General features: G+C 35.4%; 1 long non-coding RNA gene across 1 annotated transcript in view; it reads right to left on the bottom strand.

Annotated features, from left to right (window-relative positions):
- LOC128247294 (uncharacterized) overlaps positions 1–20,000 on the bottom strand; it is a 67,807-nt gene that overhangs the window by 47,504 nt on the left and 303 nt on the right. The window contains exons 1-2 of the long non-coding RNA XR_008263666.2: positions 18,526–20,000; positions 10,164–10,243 (exon numbers count right to left, since the gene is read on the bottom strand). The exon at positions 18,526–20,000 is cut by the window's right edge and continues 303 nt beyond it. This is a non-coding gene — a long non-coding RNA (uncharacterized LOC128247294). The remainder of the gene's footprint in view (positions 1–10,163; positions 10,244–18,525) is intronic.

Below are 20,000 nucleotides of genomic sequence, written 5' to 3'. Positions count from 1 at the left end.
CATAATCTTCAGCTACTTCACATCTTCTCCTACATTAAGTGCTTCTCCCACTTTAAGTGCTTCTCCCACATTAAGTGCTTATGGCAGCTTCGATTTTGTTCCGCAGTCAAAGATACTTCAGTCTGAATTTGGGTCCAGAGCATCTCAGCCATAGTTGTATGTTTTCTTTATCTATTTACAGAGATCAATTTTTTTCAGTTGTTGACTACTTAAGGTTTTTACTTTACATCGTTCTAACTAATACTAACTTTATTTTCTAACTTTACGAGGGTGGTCTGAAAAGTTCATAGGCTGACTTTGAAGGAATAATGTTAGAGCTGTGGAATCTTGCATGCATTAATTTCAATTCTTTTTTTTTTTTTCAGCATTGTTTTTTTCCAGCTAAACTGACATTTCACTGTTCAAAGAAGACTTCGAAAATAATTAGTAGCGACCTTCAATTGAAAACAGGCAAAATTTAGCATTCTAGTGTTACCAAATACCTGCAAAAAAAAAAAAAAATGTTTAGCACCCAAAGACATTCCTGCTGATACATTTACTACATTAGTAGTAGACATGCTCCAGCTATATCATCAATACGGAAGTGGGCATCTGTATTTGGGAGGAGAAGGGAAAGTCATGAAGACGACCCAAGGTCTGAAACTCCTGCAGCTGCCACGACCAAAGAAAACATTAATCGTGTTCAGCACGATGGTGATGGATAACAGGCGATTGACTATAACTCAAATGATCAATGCTATTAGCATATACGGTGAGAAAGTTGAGAATATTCTGCACATTGAATTTGATATGACGAAGGTTTCTGCTTGGTGGATGCCACGTCTCCTGACACCTGATCAAAAGATTACCAGGCTGGTCACATCACTGGAAAATGTAACATTGTTTCGGGCAGATCAAGCTAGTTTCCTTGAACGTTTGCTAAGCCAAGATGAGTGATGCTAAGCCAAAGGCTAAGAGATAATCCATGCAATAGAAACACTTCTCCTCACCTTCTCCAAAGTGATGGCCTCAGATTATTGGAATGGAAAACACATTGTGCTTATTGACTATCTTTATAAGGGCCACACCATCAATAGAAAGTAGTATGCCAACTTGCTGAGGCAGTTACGAAAGGCTATGAAGACCAAATTCTCAGAAAAACTGACAAAAAGGATCTTGTTTCATCAAGATAATGCTCCTCGATCTTGCTTTCAATGTCTGCTGTGTGTGACTGTGGCTTTAGACTGGCTGATCACCTTCCTTTTCCTCTTGATTTGGCCCCGTCTGATTATCATCTCCCTCCCAAAATGACAAAAACACTTGGCTGGGGACCATATTGCAGTGATGAGGACGTCATATCTGCTGTTGATGACCAACGGGATCAAGGCTTCTTCACCAATGCAAGCACTTCTATTGATACAAGCACTTTAACACCGATAAAAGTGTGTCGACCACAAGGGGGACTGTGTTGAGAAACAAACCTCATTTGGTCACATTCCATGAGAATATCTTTGTCAGCCTATGCACTTTTCAGCCAATCCTGCTATGTTTATGTTTAGTAGTTATTTGTATTTCTATACCTTTGTTCTATACATGATATTTTAGTAATTTGACAGTGGATGTTTAAGAATTGTTTTCTAATTACATAATATCCATATCGTGTCTGTATTTCTGGTTAATATATTCTCTCTGTGTCAGATTTTGAGTGGAATATTCTAAATACAGTCGTTATTTTCCTAGTTTTTCTGGGTAGTTTTGTTAATTCACTTAAAGCTCAATTGAGTATATAATAATTATGTATTATTATAACTTATCGGGACAGCTTGACCATTAATGCATAATGCCTTATTTTTATTTTTATTTATTTTCCATTTAGCTCTGTTGTACGGATTAATCCAAAGCGTCTACAATATTCCTTCCTCGTCTTTTCTTTTATTGTTTGTGTTGCACACATCAATTTCATAGATTTCTAAATATTTCTCAGTCTGATTTTGGTCTAATTCTCTTATCTCTGCTTCTTTGTCAAGTACATTATATCCTTCATTAATTTTCCTCTCTTCATGGTTGTCTTGGCGTATGTTTGTTATGCGAATCTCATACAATTATTATTATTATCATCATCATCATCATTATTAATATTATTATTATTATTATTATTATTATTATTATTATTATTATTATTATTATTATTATTATTATTATTATCATCATCATCATTATTATTATTATTATTATTATTATTATTCGATTGGCAGACTCATGAGAATACTGGAGAAAAAGTTGTGTAATATTTGTTGTGGTTTTGTTTTTAGTTCAAATTCTGCTGAGGTCAACTTTGCCTTTCATCGAGGAATGAAGTAATAAACATATACTGCGGTCAATGTAATTGTTTAACTCTTCCCCTAAAGAATCGCTGGATCTTGCCTACATGAGAAATAATGAAAATAGAAATAATTATTACGGAGAAGCAAAATGATTAGTAGTTTTCCTTCCGACTCATTATGTACAATGTTTAAATTCCACTGGGGTTGACTTTCCCTTTATCCTTTCGTGATCGATAAATAGAGTACCTGTTGAGCACTGGTGTAGATATAATCGACTAGCCCCTTCACCCTAAAATTTCAGGCCTTGTGCGTTTCGCAGAAAGGATTGTGATTATTATTATTATTATTATTAAAGCGGCGAGCTGGTAGAATCGTTAGCAGGCCGGGACAAAATGGTTAGCGGCATTTCGTCCATCTTTACACACTGAGTTAAAATTCCACCGAGGTCGGCTCTACTTTTATCCCTTCGGAGTCCATGAAATGAGTTGATAAAAGTCTGTTCAATTGATGTTTGTCAACGCCCATAGTCCACGAATACAATACTGTACTTCAGTATCCTAGTTCAGGCCCCTTAACACATTTAAACTTAACAATACATGATCATTAATAACTTGAATATTGCAAATCTCCATTTCAAGCAATGCTCTGAGTCACCACTCAAGGGATTAGTAGTGCACTGAGTAGCAGTCTTGATGCTATTGCCTTAGTCATTTTCGAAACAGAAAATTGTTTCTTAAACTAGCCAATTATGGAATATCTTGTATAGTTTTTTTACATCAACAAATCAATTCTATGACAAGTCTGAAAGTTGCCGCCAACCGTCATTCGTCTGACATTTATTATAAAATCGATGTAGGAGAAGATTCTTTATTAGCATACTGTGATGCAACAGTTGACAGCTTTATTTATTAAAATATCATACTTGGCTCTCGCAGCTGGTCTTTTCAGTAACCTGATATCGAGCAAGCTTCCAAGACCAACCCAATGTCTTTCTATCCACATCATAAAGTTTCTGGTATTTTCCTCTAATTCAATGGATAGGACTGCTTTGGATAAGTCGTCTCATGGGATAGACTTCTAGGTTCAAAATTTATACTTGATTTGAGATGAGATTCTTACATTATGTCTTTTGCCAGGGTTATAGCTAGGATAGTGGACCCGTTATATCGTTCAAAAGACTTTCTAACACCTGTAGTTCAGTTGTATGGTTCCAAGTGCAAATTTGACCAGAATGGAATACTTCTCATTTACTTAAGCGGGTTCTTCAAAACATCTGCTGTCCACTATTGATAGAGTGTAGAAATGGTAATGAATTTTGTTTTGTCTCTCCAAACACTCTATCGCCTACAAAATACTGCAAGTTATAGTCTTTTTGTGGAGGTACTTCTATATAGAGAAGGTGTGTGGCTTAGAGATTAAGGTATTCGACTTACGACCATACGATCGCGAGTTCGATTTCCGGCGGCGCGTTGTGTCCTTCAATAAGACAGTAGTATCTATGATTCAAAGGGACCAGTCTTGTCAATTTCAGTGCCACACTTCCTAACGCCAACCACTCCGAGAGTGTAGTGGGTGCTTTTATGTGCCACCGGCACGAAGGCCAGTCACGAGGTACTGGCAACGGCCACGTTCGAAATGGTGTATTTTACGTGCCACCTGCACAGGAGCTCTAAACGAAATAGGCGATGGCAATACGATATATATATATATATATATATATATATATATATATATATATATATATACGTGTGTGTGTGTGTGTGTGTGTGTCTCATTGGAAATAATTATATAAATGCAATGGATATTTATGGATCTCTGAAGACTATGTTAAGAGTACGTGTGTCTATGGAGTGCTCAGCCACCTTAATTTCAGAAGCAGGCTCTTCCGTTGATCGGATCAACTGGAATCCTCGTAGTCGTAACCAACGGAGTGCCACTTCTATAGAAAGTATTCATATTAGCACCATGTCATCGTTTAACTTGTCCGAGATAAACTTTCTTTTTGTTGTTTTTCTATAGAATATGATCATGATCTATTTAACTTAAAGGTTAACAAGTATCTAATGTTCGAGACTTTTTAATAGTTTTATCGGTTCTTTTATTACTATCTCTTTTTAGTCTATATTAGTTGCTTGTTTATTACCATCTTATTTACCATATTTCATTGCCAGTTATAGGCAGTTCTTTTTTTCCTGCCATCTCATCGTATTCCATTTAAATCTTTATTTCATTGCTATCATTTACTTGCTATCCGATATATATATATATAACAGATAGCAATATAGCTTATTTGGTATTAATGCTAATCCCTTTTTCCTCTAACGGTTGTCCTATGATCTTTGCTTGGAGCGATTTCGATTAAAGACAAAAGTTCTCTATTGAAAGCAAGTGCAGACGTATTACGCATACACAGATTTGTAGAAAATTTTGAGCGCCAGACAATATTCTAGATATTATACGCTAAACCTTGGTCTTCAGTTGATCTCTGTCCACCTCTTTCAAACATAAACACAAATATGCATATATACGAAAACGTACTTTCACCTCAACCCTCATCGAATTTTTCCGACGTGGATAACTAATCTTGCGAGAAAATAACGAAAATATAAAAACAAATGAAAATAGCAAAAACATTTTCAGAAAAGCTACACACTGTCTAAATATGGACAACATTATGGAAACCACACCAAGACCAAAACCAAATACAGGCTAATCCACTACAATTCAACCGTCATCATTATCAACACACCCACCTCAACAAAATGAAAACACACAGAAGAGCAGTACAAGGAGATACACAAACACAACAAAGTACAACCATCACAAACATTGTGCAGATAAGGAGCACAAAAAAAAAAATGATGTCCTTTATCGCATAAAGAGACATTGAAAAAGAGGGAGATTTCTTCAGCGCTAGTACTTTCAAATTGGCACAAAATTTGAAAAGACGTGAGGACCTAGAACAAATAGTGCGAGACATTTTGCCAACGTTCTAACGATTTTGCCTGTCCACTGCTCTTTTGTTAGTAATTTAAATAACTGGTTAGCAATACTAAGGTGGTGGTGGTGGGGAGGTAGTCAATACCATCAACTCCTGTACTTGACTGTTACTTTATTTTATAGGTCCCGAAAGAACGGAAGTTAAAAATTGCTTCCTTTAGGTATACTTCCTCCAAGGAAGCTTAACCATAGCCAATCCCTATGATCAAGCTTGGATCGGTTACTGTATTGTATGAAAAATCCGATGATTTGACTACGAATATATTCTAATTGATAACAATTCTGATTAATACTTCTAAACACGTACCAATTATTCACTATTTAGAATTGAAATGCTTGTAATATACGTTTTTGAAGTATATCCCTTTTTACTTGAATACGAAATATCAGATAGCGGTGCTGCTATTCATACCCGATTAAAATTGTATATCATTACAATGTTATAAGCGGACACTGAATGTCAATTTTCCACATATTAAACAGGTTTCAATAAATTCTTTCATATTAAGCTTCTTTTTTGTTTCGTAAATATATTTTTCAAATGATAATCAAGTGACTCGCAAAGTTGGACGATGCAGACATGTAAGAGTTAAGTAATAAAAGCAATCATTAATCACAATTATGGATTTCTGTGGTAATCATGATATACTTTCGACCAGTAATAGACACATAGTTACATGCATGGTTGGAATAATTGAAGGAGGAAGCCACCATCACAACATAGATTGCGCAAATTGTGCAGTGAAAAAATTTATTTTATAGCATTGCCTTATGCATGGAGCAATTATAATAGATGTTTAATTTAATGTCTACTAATATAATTATCTTGTTCCATTGTATATTTCAATAAGCTTGGATCGGTTACTGCACTCACACACACACACACACACACACATAAACGTATGCATGCTTGTGTGTGTATGTGTGTGTATGCGTGTATATGTGTGTGTATGAGTATGTATGCGTGTATGTTTGTGTGTATCTATCATTTATCTCTTTATACATCAATCTACACACAAACCTATACACAAGTAGAAATGCCCAATCTTGCTCACTTTTATTAATACTTAAAATATACAATCACACGAATTCGCTTTATTTTCAAAAACTGCTTCAAAAAGATACTCCAGTTGGCCCAGGAATGTTAAATCAGTTAAAATTATCGCATTCATGTTACATGGAAGATGGTTTAAACTGAGCTACGTAAAAATGCGGAAAATCATCGCATTGATAATGAACTATACCCCGGTATTCTTATTCTTTTTCTAAGAAAACAGGTCCCCAGACCCGCCCCCAATGCTGTATTGATTTACATAATTACTTTAAGGGAGGTATTTTTCTAATCAGAACTTTTTAAAACATCATTTACAATAATTTCAACCAGTCATGCACATATAAGAAGCTGGTCTATAGCCCTTTTTGCACCATCGACTGGTTTCATCCAAGATGTTAAATGAAAACTGGCCCATTGATAACAAAACCGCAGCATTATTAATTTGAACTGTTGTATATGACCAGCTCTATCGCATTGAACCCAGTACTGAGGTCACATGGAAAACCTTCGAAAACTAATTGCTTGTTGAGGGATTCATTTCCCGGCGCTTATGTTTTTTGATCAGGTTAATGTATGTGCGTTTTCCTGTTATTTAGCAGATGTTGTCCGACTTATTCCATACAATTATGGAACTGATCATAAGTCTCTTCGCTTACCTGAGATTGAAGCTTTCGGTGTTTTATGAGAGCTTCCATTTACGTCGTGCGCACGCTTTACACACTGGGTTTATGCTTTTGGTTAACTCTGTCATTATTTACTGAACCTTTCCACGATGCACTTTTGCTAATATCTATGTATTTTTACCGCTCTTTCTTTGGAAGAAGGTAGAGAAGGAGAGAGTGAAGAGAAGACAGACAACCCTCCAACGTGAATGGCTTCGTTGGAAAAGTTTTCCTATGTTCAACACTCTGGCGAAATTCCATTTACATATCAGCTGCAAATGATATTAAAAATAGATATTTCTCAGCATCATTTCAAATAGGTTTTTAAATTAAAAATGAGTCTATTAAGGGTGTATATATTATTTATGTATGTATCTACAATGTACATTAGTGTCTATATCTATGCTTGCAAGTTTTTCTATGTATTCATGAATGTTAGCATGTAAGAATGTATGCGTGTAGGTATGTATGCATGTATAATTATTTGTATGTATGTATGTATGTATGTATGTATGTATGTATGTATGTTTGTTTGTGTGTATGTATGCATGTATGTATACATGCATGAGGTCATTATTTTTAAATCCCTTGATTTCTTCATTTAAAGGAGCTGCTTCAAAAATAAGTAGAACCTATTGATATCACAGATTTTGTGCGGTTTCCATTTGACGTCAAGATTTTGCAGGTTTTTATATCCATGGAATGTATTTCCTCAATAAATTGTCAGTCAACTATACCAAATGTTGCTATCGGTCTTGGTATTGCAAATGCATTGAGGGATATTGTGTTGTAAGAGAAGAGCTGCCACTAATTGTAAAAGAAGAGCTGCTGTAATATTCTCTGGTTACTCTATCTTTGTACACACTGTGTGATATAATTTCATCAATGCATTAGTGATTGCAGCATTCTTTGTGTGGAACTGGAAAGATAGAGAGACCGTTGATGCAGAGATTCTTGGTCCGAGGGACTCATTTACCCTGTTCAACAATACAATATTTTCACTTCTTTTGGCCAAATTCCATTCCTATGTCAACTAAAAATGTTATTACTTCTACCTGTTTTTTCTTTGTTTTTCTGGGGGGGTTTTTTTGTATTGTGAATAGTTTTAGATCTTGAGGTCATCCACAAAGAAATTATGGGTTACATTAGTATCTTCAGCAGTTGCAGACCCTAGTATGTAGCCGTTTGAATGGATTTAATGCCAAAATTAACATAGTTACAGGTAGACCTGGAATATTGCCCTTGAAATATTTATAACATCAAAGACAACCCTTCTACTCTCATCTGTAAGTGTGAGGGTTGTTACCCAAATCTTTATGAGCCTCACAATGGCAGCAGCTAAGGTAGCAGTTACTTTTGCCAGATGTGGAGACTTCGGCAACCATGAATGGAGACGAGAGCCGAATGCGTTTCCATAATTAAGCCATGCTAGCACAAGGTTTCTACAGCACAGTTTCGTTTATCAAAAGTTGGTCGGCACTTCCCCACACCCCTTTGTTTCCATCTGCTTCTTCATTAGTCACTATGTTATTGGACTCAGAATGATCCAGGAGAAGTTGTCTGAGACATCGTGTATAAAGCCTGTATATAATGTTTGGGCAAGTAAGGGACTTATAGCTGCCCGCCAACTCAATGGTTTCTTTCTTTGATATAAGATTTGCTTGCGTTATAGCAAACCAATTTATTTAAATGTAATTCTGGCCTTCCATAATTCTTGTGAATATACGTATTAATGAGTTTCTGTAGAAGTTCAACCTCTTTTAGCAGTATCCAGCTATTAGGTCTCTTCCAGGTGTTTTTGCCTACAGTTATAGTGAAAGTTTCATGGTCGATTATGGATGTTTTAATGTCGATGCTGCTATACTATTCTTTCCCAGCTGTATCTATTCACGATACATTCTCGTTGAAATTCTCCCTTCTGTTACAGAAATAAAACACAAATTATTCAAGATCTTGAGAAGAAGCTCTCTTAACAGTAATGTTTTTCTTCCTTTTTTGCCGGTATAATGCCTGTGGATTGGAAGCAGATTTGGGATTTATACGGGATCACTTGAAAACTTTTCTATGATAACGTCTTTTGCTCAGCATCTTTACTTTGAACAATATTAAAATAACTAGCTTTTACTCAAGTACTTGGTGCAGCTTAAAACTATTATAAACATATTAGTAATACATATGAAAACAGAAAATCGTTGATTTACGGAGAGCTGTGTGGCAACACTTATTAAATGCAGCCAAAGAAATAAACACTGAGTGACTGCAAAAGCGAATACTTGAAGCAAGTGTGGTTTCAGGCCATCATTTTTTTCTATGTTTTTCTATGTGAGTACTGACACTCTGAGCAACTGATTTACTACGCGAAGATATCTCTGAGGACATAGAAAAACTACTAACAATAGATATGCTTACATCAATAGTGATATTGATTGGCTGCCTCCTCTTTGTAAAACAATAACAATGAGGCACAAATCTTAACATTGATTCATGTAGACTTTGAATGGGTCATCGTATCTTTCGATGGGATCTACTGAGACCGATGGCAGCGTAGGAGTTGTGAAAGAGCTTCTTGGAAAGAGCTTCTTGGAAAGAGCTTCTTGGAAAGAGCTTCTTGGAAAGAGCTTCTTGGAAAGAGCTTCTTGGAAAGAGCTTCTTGGAAAGAGCTTCTTGATGACCAAGGAAACGTCGAAGGAGAAGTTGCATACCACTATTATAATATGTCAAACGAAAGGCTTACCTTTGGTTAGCTGAAGATTATGCATGGCTTTGTGGTCAGAAAACAGCAGAGAATCAGTAATATAGATAGCCAAAGTAGTGTATTTTGGGGAAAGAACAGGTATATTTGTTCTGAATTTTAGATTGAACTTTTGCCATCCAGGATAAGGAAATGACAACAAAATATCTGATGCATAAACAGTATTTGGATGACAGTAAAACACCTAGATACACAAATGATAAAGACTGTTTGGAATTAATACTGAAGATGTGGCCCATGTCATGAGCTGCTGTCCGAAAATGTCATCACAATAGTATGTACACATAAGGTATGATGTAGCGGTGAAAACACAATAAAATAAAATATGTAGAAAGGTTAGTCCAAAATATCAAGAAAAGACGTGCAAGGCTGATGTAAGAAGGCATACTCACCCATTATATGAAAGAATACAAGTGAAATGTTCTTAGTGAAGCTTCGGCAAAATGTTGGCATGGCGGATAAGTTAAACGATCTGAGAGAGAGAAAAGAAAATGCAGAAGATATTACGATAATATTAAAATAAAAGAGCAGGTAAAAGCATTTATCATGAATTAATAATGAGAAATCTGTTGAAGTTACATCCAGAGAATATCTTCAGATTTGTAGTTGTTATTATTGGGGACAATTGAAGATGTAACTAAAAGCCTCAGTACCAATGTGGAAAAAATGAACTCAGAAAATCTAAATGTGTGATTACGTAAAAGGTTTCAGGGTTTAGCTTGCAGTAGCTTCATATCCACATATATAGACATACAAAGATATGTATGTGTACACATACATACATACATACATGCATACATACATACATACATACATACATACATACATACATACATACATACATACATACATTGGGATATGTAACGAACTGCCTCAACAAGAACCTGGAAAAATTAGGGTTCTCAAAACCTGAAAGAAAAAGGCTGATTAGAAGACTACAGATTCAAACCATCAATGGAACTGTAAAGATATGTAAAGCTTTCCAAAAATTTAGCACATAAATACATATGCATGCATCTAGACATGAAAATATATACATAAAAACGCATTCATAAAACAAACATACAAATCTGCGCATAAATACATATGCATACGCCTAGACATGAAAATATATACATAAAAACACATCCATAAAACAAACATAGAAATCAGCGCATACACTAACACCAAAAACTGCACACACACACACATATGCACAAATACCTAGATGATGTTGATAAAAGTTCCAATGAAGGAGCCTTGAATCTATGTTAGAGTCCGGCTCTTTCTCTATGGACAAGAAATACAGAAATGAAACTGATTGATAACATACATACGAGGGGTTATTGAAAAATTCTTGGCTTTAAGGATGTCGTGAAGGGCTTGGTTGGAGGCCCAACTTTCCGAGTTCTTTTTCGGATATGTAAGACCACTGCAATAAGCGTGCGAATCTAAGAGGGAAATATGTTGAATAAAATCATAATTAACTGATCTGCCTGTATTTTCTTTTACCCAAAGCCAGGAATTTTTCAGCACTCACTCGTACATGCATATACACTCAGAGATATACAGACCCAGACATACACACACACGCACACACACACACACACACACACACACACACACACACACACACACACACACACACACACACACACACATGCATGCCTGCATGCATACATACATACAGTCATCAATTTTAAACACAACCGGTCAGATATCATTATGTGGGACCACAAAAAAAGATTTGTGATGGATGCTTTCCCTTACAACCTTGCTATCAAGTAGGTGGCCGGTCAAAATTTACTCTAAAGTTAGAAAGAGGAAGAGAAGAACATACATACATACATACATACATACATACATACCTACCTACCTACATACATACATACATACATACATACATACATACATACATACATACACACAATCTTTTCTTACGGGATCATCGCGTGACCAACAACATTATAACACCTGAGGGAGTTGGAGGAAAGAAAGAGCTGTGGAGCAGTATACAACAACTACTAATTAACAAAATGATCCAAAAAAAAAAGACAGAAAAAAATAGCAGGGACTTAACGGTTGTGTTGCTGGACTACCAGAAGTCTTGATAGTATACCATATAGACGGATTATCAAGGTTTTACAGTTAATCAAAGTTTCACAACCACTCGTGAGTGCTATTGAATGCCTGTCTAAGACTTGATACACTACTTTGATCCTCAGAAGTGATAAGGAGCAGAGTGAGTCGGGTAGCATTCACTGTCAAAAAAGCATCTTTCGGGGTGGTAGCCTCTCGGTGTTACCCTTTGTCCTCTCATTAACTCCACTATCAAAACCTACTAACAAAACAGTGACCAGATAAATTAATCCAGAAGTATCTCCTATCTTTTTTTTTTTTGTTGATGAATTGAAACTGAGTGGGCCAAACGTCAACCACATAAAAAAGAATTGGACCTTACAACTCAGTTTTATACAAACATTGGATGAAATTTAATGAGTCCAAATGTGTATTTTTGACAATACAACACAGAAAAGTTGTGCCCTCCTCTGAAAACCTAAAAATGAACGGCTTGACCATACATCCTTTAGAGTTAGGTGGCAATTATAGGTATTTCGGACAAAATGAGAATGTCAGATATGATGGACCCATAAATAAGGAGAGAGGACCAGAAATGAATGCCTCCGGAAAGTAAAGAGAATATGGTCATCAGAACTCTCAGCTGACAACAAGCATCTTACTCACAACATCTTTGCATTGTCTGTCCTCCCGCCTACAGTTGGCCTTCAGAACTGGTCACGACAAGAACTCAGTGAGATAGATGTTCGAACTCAATGGAAATGTAGACAGGCTATAAATCTGTACTGATGTCATATGAAGCACGGATTGTAACACCGAAACATCTGCAACAGAGGAAAGAGACCAGTAACTACCTTGCCCAAGTTTGTGTTCACGAAAGCAACAACATAAGTAGGATAGCTAATGAATATGAGGAGACGTATGAAATAAGGGCTCTCCCCAAGGACCATTGGTAAAATCTATTTATCAGAAGAACAGGAAAACATGGTCCCGTTCACTGGCACGTAAAACACAAACTGTAAAATGGATTAATCATGTCAAAAGCTTGGCATGGAATACCGACAAGTTTATGACATCCTATGTTGAAAATTATATCCATGCAATCCAAGAACGAGAAATCCCCATCAAGTACCTACAGCATAAAAGGCAGAAAACGTTGACAGACAACAAATGTAGCGTGTGCCAGACCAAGACTGAAGACATCAACCACATTATTGTCAGCTGTGAGAGAATGTCTTCTAGATATTATCTGACTATTACGGTCTGGAACAGGATAACAAAAAAAAAAAATACCTACAAACGACGTTGACCATATTTAGACCGACACGTCAAAAGTATATTGGTGGAAGTTCAAAATTAAAAGGGTCACCAAGTCGAAACACAAGCGGTCATATATCATTGTGTAGGATCACAAAGAAAAGATATGTTGTGGAAATCAGCTGCCCTCTGGACGCGAACGTGGTTGGAAAAATACAAGAGAAAGACGACATCTACGGACAATTATTAAGGTATTTGAAAATCTAGTACTCAAAGTATCCTTTCAGCTTCATAGCTATCATTTTGGAGCAACAAAATACATACCAACCCGTCGGGAGCAAAGTATGGCCGAACTTGGGATCTTGCTGGGAGAATGCAAATCCTTAATTCATATTCTACAAATCAACATATCTGGACCTATGCAAATCTGCAAGACCTTCTTAAGTTTTAAAGGATGATGGTTAAAACAAAATATCTTCCTTCACAGCTTTGCTATCAAGAAAGCGGCTGGTCAAAATTTACTCTGAATTTAGAAAGAAAAAGAGAACATTACATACATACATACATACATACATACATACATACATACATACATACATACATATATGGTGAAAGCCACTCGTGACCATGCAAAACCATTTTCTAAACTTACTAAGTCTGTGCAAACGTTCCGTGAGTGCAAGAGTACATGAATTTTTTGTGAATGAATAAAGTATTGTGCAGAACTGAAACAACTTTTCAACGCAATCGGCTATAAAACCAGTGAAACATCGAAGGTTGAGACGACCAGAAATGAATTGCCCGTCAGTATTAAATGTATAAGGGTTGAAAGTTAAATGCAATTCAAATAAACTGGACCTTGAGAGATTATACTTCCAGGCTCACAATCAGCGTATGTCCTGAGCATAGACACGAGTAGTGATGCAAACTTCCATGTGCATATCACTAAATTGGCGATGAAATGCAGACAGCTGACTAGACAGATACTTAGAACTTTCAGAACAAGAGAGCAGGAAACGATGATAATCTTCTGAAAGACATTGGTTCTAAGCTGTTTTGACTATTTCTCCCTGGCTATGGTCATCACACAGTATGAAATTAGTGTTTGTACGTATGTATGTACATATTTGTATATATGTAAATAGAATATATATATATGTAAATAGAATATATATATATGTAAATAGAATATATATATATATATATATATATATATATATATACACACACCCAATTATGTATCATACTAAATGTGAATACATCTTTGAAAGGCAAATTTACTGCGATATTCATCCAGAGGTAATATCTTTTATGGTCTTGTTGTGCTTAAAGACACAATATATATTGGAGAGAGATAAAAATCGTCACATCAGCGTTTAGTTAAATTTGACCTTCAATGAAATATTTATGTAGCAGCTATGATAAATAGAAGATTATATTAATTTAATACTACCTCTATTCCACATGGCATATATATATATATATAGCATTTCTGGACACTATTGACAATTGTAATCACTTGCCATGCGAAACTCGAGCGGTCCGTCACTCTTTGACATAATGAACATGCATTTAAACTTTTCTCCAAGCATTTAATTGTATATCGGATAAAATTTGCGCACTTATATATATATATAATCATAAATATACAGGGATTAGCATTGAGTTGCTTCTCCAAAACATACTGAAAATTTAGAAATAGCAGTCAAAGAACCACTGATTCTAAACTACAAATTTTTCTCTAAACGGATGGCGATATTTATGGCACACATAGAACAAAAAACCGGAGGGAAAAGCGTAAACAAAACAAGTCTTTAGTTTTGTTTTGTTTACGCTTTTCCCTCCGGTTTTTTGTTCTATGTGTGCCATAAATATCGCCATCCGTTTAGAGAAAAATTTGTAGTTTAGAATCAGTAGTTCTTTGACTGCTATTTCTAAATTTTCAGTATGTTGGAGAAGCAACTCAATGCTAATCCCTGTATATTTATGATGATAAATGGTTTTACCGATAAAGGTTTTTTCATACTGAACTACTTGGCAAAATTGTTAATTACTAATTCTATTATTAATTGACGATTCCTTGCCCTTATTCTTGTATATTTTATATATATATATATATATATATATATATAAAATATATCCAAATGGAAGGTGGTATTTCCATCATGTCGTTCAACCATTGTATCTCTCTCTCTTTCTTTCTCTCTCTCTCTCTCTCTCTCTCTCTCTCTCTCTCTATATATATATATATATATATATATATATATATATATATATATATATAAAATATACAAGAATAAGGGCAAGGAATCGTCAATTAATAATAGAATTAATAATTAACAATTTTGCCAAGTAGTTCAGTATGAAAAAACCTTTATCGGTAAAACCATTTATCATCATAAATATACAGGGATTAGCATTGAGTTGCTTCTCCAACATACTCGTTGTCTGTAGTTTATTGTTCTAACGTCCTGTACCCTGATATGCATGTATATACACATGTAGATGTAAGTATGTACATATATGTGTGTATACATGTATATATATTCTTTGTATTATATATATATATATATATATATATATATATATATATATATATATATATATATATATATATATATATATATATATATATATATATATAGAGAGAGAGAGAGAGAGAGAGAGAGAGAGAGAGAAAGAAAGAGAGAGAGATACAATGGTTGAACGACATGATGGAAATACCACCTTCCATTTGGATATATTTTTCTATTCGTAATATGAGAAATTCATACTGTTCTGATCAGTATATATATTTTCATATGCGTTATGTATACTTTGCCTTGTAGCTTCATGATATAGCCCTGTTTTCTTTTCCAGATATATTTGAATAAGTTAAAATGCATGACCTGTATGATTTTCGGAGAGGGTAAATTGTTGAGAGCGCAGATGGCTGGACTTTCAGTCATTAAAACCTTTGGACTGTGCATTGTTTCGAGAGCGACTATCTCTAAAATCATGTCTGAATTCCCAAATGAAGGTGAAGGTAACTGTGGAAAGCATAACTCTGGATGAACGGCAAAGTGCACAGAGAAGGGTTTCATAATATTGGAACGTATTGTGTATTGTGACTAAAAATCATCGAATTACGGTAGCAAATTGACAGCAGAGCTAAATCACACATTGCCAACCTTATGTCAACTAAAACCGTTTGTCGTGAGCTCCTTAAAGCTGGTTACTATGGAAGTACTGCAATTGTTAAACCTCTCCTGTCTCCCATCAACCCTGATACGCAGGTAAAAAAGGTGTCTTGAAGGTGTCAGTGGCTCAGTAGAAGAATATCATCTCTGATCAATCATCATTTGCCGTTTTTCCCACTTCAGGGTGAGTTTATGTCTGGATACACCCCCAAAGAAGCCTTCAGTTCCGATTCTTTGGCCCCCTACCATGAAATATAAAGGTCACTCTGTGATGATTTGGGTGACTGTATCATGAGCTTTTCTTGGCCCTTAAGTTTTTCTATATGATAGAGTTAACACCAAGAATCATTTGCATCTTTTGGCTGATCATGTCTATCCTATGGTAAAGCATTGTTCTTTGATGGTAGCTCAATCTTCCAGGACAACATTGCGGTGATTTACACGGCTAATGACATACAAAATTGATACGATGTCCACAAGAGTTTTGTAGAGCACTTAGATTGGTCCCCATAATCACAGGATCTCCATATAATCGAACAATTATGGTGCATTTTAGAGCTTCAGTTGAAAAATCACTTTCCTCCATCATCGTCGCCGAAAGAGCTAAGGAGGTTTTACTTGAAAAGTGGCTCAAAATTCCTCAACAAGCGTTCAAAACCTGTATACATCAATTCCATGATGTATTAAAGGTGTGACTGATGCCAAAGTGAACCAATCCTGTATCAAATAATAAACCTTCCATTTAACAAGGTATTTCCATCATTTTGTCCAACCTCTGAATGTAGGTGTATATATGTACATACATGCATGCATACATACATACATGCATACTTTCATACATACATACATACATACATACATACATACATACATACATGCATACATGCATAATACATATATACAGACATATATACACGCACACATGCACACACACACACACACTAGCCATCACAACTTGTTATAATACCATACACAAAATAACTAGAGAAATTGTAGGTAGTACTTTAGAATTCCACTAAAAATAAGTTTAAGCATGAAAGCTTGATAACAGTAAAATACAAACATTATCATTATTTCGCAAATACGCTACAAGCTAATAAACCATTACATTAACTGATGCTCATTTATACTTTTTTTAAATCTGGCGCGGAAGATTATATGGTTTATAATAGTATTCTCATGAATCATTGCGGCCTACTACAAAGTGTGTGAATAACCATCACTTCATTCTGATGATGAGTTCTTGGAACGTCTATAGACTAATAGGTTCAGAAACACTATTGTTCCAAACTTAAATATAAAGTAAACATTGAAAATATCTTAATCAAAAACTATACTCAAATATGATCATGTCGTTAATATAACGAAACCACAGACATAAACTTGCACTTACACACACACACACACACACACACACACACACACACACACACACACACACACGCACACACACACACACAAACACACACACACACACACACACACACACACACAAACACACACACACACACACACACACATACACTCTCTCTCACACACACACGCACACACACACACACACACACACGCGCACACAAACATGTATATGTATATGTATACATGCTTGCATATATATATATATATATATATATATATATATATATACATATATATATATATATATATATATATATATATATATATATATATATATATATATATATATATATATATATATATATATATATAAAGCATGTAGATACACACTCACACATTATATATATATATAATATTAGGGATAAAATCCAAAATTACAGATAAAAACTCAATTTGCGTGTCGATGAGTTCATGAACCTTGGTTCTTTTCCCTAAAACCATATGTGTGTGTGTGTGTGTGTGCTCTGTTCTTGTTTCAAAAGCACGAAATGGGATCTGTTGGACCTATTGGAACGAGCAACCCGATATCTCTCAGATAGTCATATATATCTTTAAAAAACGGGAGGTCATTTTAGATGTTGTTGTTGCAGATACATTATGCCTGAAAAAAATATATATAATCACGGCAAGAATTTCGTAATAGGTTTACTGTGTCAGGGGTAACTTGGGGGTGAAAACAACATCAACAACAATACATATCCAGTAGTGTTTCAGCAAAAATGTGTGTGTATGTGTGGGTGTTAGTATATGGTTGTATAGCTAAAATGGAAGCATTTGTGTTTGTGTATTGAATAAATTAATGCAACATAAACTTATGAAACTAGAAACTAAAGAGAATTGTTACCTGAGGTGTGTTTAAATTCACACAGGTCAGCGATCATAGAAAAGTGTCTTCCTGTTTTCATCTTTTGGTGCTAAATAGTAACTTCTTTCTGAGTGATAAGACAAGTAAACAGAGAGGGTGAATGGCTAAGAAAGACAGACAGATAGATAAATAGATAGACAGATAGATAGATAGATAGATTGTAGGGAAGGAGAAAACAAAAGAGGGGGAGAGAAAGAAGAGTTGGTGGACGTAAAAGAGGAGTATGAGAAGGAGGATGGGGCATAGAAGGAGTAAAGAAAGGAGAAGGAGGAAGGGGTATATGTCAGATGTTAATGTCAGAAGAAAGGGAGTATCAAAGGATACAAAGAGTACAGAAAATCGAGAAGAGAGAAGAGAGGTCATAACAGACGAATTGAGAAGAGAGGAGACGAAAACAATGAAAGAGAAGAGAGAGATCACAGAAGTCAGAAAAGAGAATAGAGAGGAAGAAAAGCAGAAAAGACATAGAGGATGTGGAATAGAATAAATGAACAGATGGCATAGTAGACATGATAGAGAAGACAGAGGGGAGAAAAGATCTAAGATTTGAGAAGTTTTTGAGAAAAGATGAGAAGCCAGTAGCTGGGCAATAGAAGTTAGATGGCAGAAAGTGACAGACAAATGACAGAGGACAAAAGACAGGATAGAAGATGGGGGACAGATTATGATACACAGAAAATAAACGGGAAAGAATACGGGACACAGAAGATAGGTGATGAAGATGGCATACAGAAAAGACGGGACAAAATATTGGGCACAAAATTCAGAGGGCAGACGATTGGATACAGAATATAAAGTATACATGGGACATGGAAGAGAAAAGATAGAATATAGATTAGAGAGGATGTGGTAGAGAAAAGATGAGAAGAAGAAAGAGCAAGGAGACTAGACATCTGAGTTAGAAAATTAGGGAAAAGAGATAAAACTATGATTGTAAAGGGCAAGAGAGTCTCATGAATAGAAAAGTAGACATAAGACAAAGACAGGAATTAGAATATTGTGAACAGAGGAAAGGTAAAAGAGCAGTTGACTACAGAGGTAGAGTAACAGAGAAGTTGTGGGTGGGAGACAACATTTAAGAGCAGAGATGAAAGAAAAGAGATGGAGTAACAAGAGGAGAACATGGAAAGAAGAGAGAAGTAGGAGAAGAAGACACTAGAAAACATGTGTGAAAGAGAGCATAAGATGGAGAAAGAAGAATGAAGTTGGCAAGTCGGAAGGGAATCGAAGATAGAATAAGGTAGACACGAGAAACGAAGACAGCACAAAACTAGGGAGATAATAGATGAAAAGAGAATATTTATAATTAGAACAGAGAACAAATGACAGAGAAAGGTAGAAGACAAAGAGAAGAGAGAGAAGGTGAAAGATAAATGAAGGAAGAGGGGAAAAGAAAAAAAATAGACTAGGAGTTACAGAAAGAGAAGTGAAGAGAGAAGAGAGTATAACAGAAG

Source organism: Octopus bimaculoides, chromosome 3 (assembly GCF_046866305.1).
Source record: "Octopus bimaculoides isolate indiv1 chromosome 3, ASM4686630v1, whole genome shotgun sequence".
NCBI lineage: Eukaryota > Metazoa > Mollusca > Cephalopoda > Octopoda > Octopodidae > Octopus > Octopus bimaculoides.
The sequence above is the reverse complement of the archived record's forward strand: the minus strand, read 5'-3'. Positions and strand labels throughout refer to the sequence as shown.